Source organism: Octopus bimaculoides, chromosome 22 (genome assembly GCF_001194135.2).
Source record: "Octopus bimaculoides isolate UCB-OBI-ISO-001 chromosome 22, ASM119413v2, whole genome shotgun sequence".
In the NCBI taxonomy this organism is placed as follows: Eukaryota; Metazoa; Mollusca; class Cephalopoda; order Octopoda; family Octopodidae; genus Octopus; species Octopus bimaculoides.
In genome coordinates, this window is record NC_069002.1 from 8,107,134 (window position 1) to 8,109,032 (window position 1,899).

Below are 1,899 nucleotides of genomic sequence, written 5' to 3' on the forward strand. Positions count from 1 at the left end.
TATATATATATATGTATATATGTATATATGCATATGTGTGTGTGTGTGTGACTGTATGGAGGTATATATATATATATATATATATAGATATATGCATATATACATATATATATATATATATATATATATATACATGCATACATATATACATACATAGTAGAAGACTTTGCACAAGGTGCTACACAGTAGGACATGCACGCGCGTGTATATTTTGCAGTGTAGATGGATATATATGCTTGTTTGAATTTTAGGATTAGATGCATTTACACAGCCATTCCTAATATTCCGATTATAAAGGCATGTCGGCTGTTTTTAACATTTCAAGGTTTGTGTATATATACATATATATACATACATATATATATATATATATACATATATTCATACATATATACGTACATCCATCTGTGTGTCTGTGTCTGCCTGTCTGTCTATTTGCACTTTTGTCTGTGTGTGTTTGTGTGTAACTGTGTGTGTGTGTGTGTGTGTGTGTGTGTGTGTGTGTGTGTGTGTGTGTGTGTATGTAAAACCTAGCTAAAATCTTAACATACCCTGCCGGAAGTTTCTCCTCGAAACCACAAGTGTAGAAGGACAGTTAAGTTGACTTCCTTTTTGTTTTGATGTGACGTCAACTTTAACTCCTCTTTTTCTTCCCAAACTTCTTAAACACGTGCAAAGTCTCTTGTTCACATACACGCGCATATACATACATACATACATACATACATACATACATACATACATACATACATACATACATACACATCATATGCTGAAATTAATTTGTTGCTTTTCTCAGTTCCTCTTTATAGTTGGTCGTTTACATCGCTTTGTTGACGGTAAGTATTTTCCATATTTTTCTATGATATATATAAGACAACATTTTGTATTCATAATACAATAATGATAATTTTTGTTAAATGAGACACTGTGTATAACATCACTATCTGGAAAAAATGCTAGTTAAATAGCCTTCAGTGCGTACTTCTAACATTTGATAATGTCGCTATTGGTTCAGTCTCTCTGATTTTTAAGATATAGTAGGCATGGATGAAGCGACATTTTCTTGCATCGACTCAGTCACGTTTGTTCTAGAGTTCAGCGATTATGGTTTGAAATTTCGGCCCAAGGGCCAGCAGTTTTTGAAGAGGTAGGAGATAACCGATTACACGACTCGAGTACTTAACTGAAAAGTTGAAAGACAAATTTAATCTTGACGCAATTTGAATTCAGAATGCAGAGAACCGGGCGATACGCCGCTAAGCATTTTGTCCGAAATACAAACGAATCTTCCAACTAGTTACACTATTTAGAAGAAGAAAAATCACAATAATTCCTTCTAATTTTGGCACAAGGCTAGCAATTTTAGGAGATGTAAATAGTTGATTAAATTGACCCCAGCGTTGAACCGGTACATTTCATAGTAACCCCGGAAAGAGGACTGGTAAAATCGTCTTCAGAAAATTTAAACGCACAGTGTATAGAGCCGTGAAACTGCCGCATGGTTCGGAATGCTCCCGATTCTGTCAGTTCAGGAGCAGAACTATTTAAATGTTGGTAGGTGAGGAACACGTGCAAGTTTCTATTTATTTATTTAGTTACCTTCTGAGTTCTATCTTTCAATCTCATTCTAATTTCGAATTCTGCAAGAGGTGATTTTACTTAGTATGTAAGCCTGCGACGGTCAAATATAGCCATACACCTATGATGCTAGGAATCGTTGTTCTTGTTCTAGATCGTCTATTCATCAATATGAGAATACATCCTTAACGATATTTATGATTTATGCTCAAAGTTGCCATATCATATGATATCATATTCTTCATACTGACTACGACAGGATATAATAAACACACACACACACACACACATATATATATATATATATATATATATATA

The 1,899-nt window shown here is 34.0% G+C and overlaps 1 protein-coding gene across 1 annotated transcript in view; it reads left to right on the forward strand.

The window, feature by feature from the left end:
* Nucleotides 1-693: 693 nt before the first annotated feature.
* LOC106869942 (equilibrative nucleoside transporter 1) overlaps nucleotides 694-1,899 on the forward strand; it is a 21,167-nt gene continuing 19,961 nt past the window's right edge. Inside the window, exon 1 of the mRNA XM_014915884.2 lies at nucleotides 694-839. The gene's annotated coding sequence lies outside the window, so the exon portion shown is untranslated. The remainder of the gene's footprint in view (nucleotides 840-1,899) is intronic.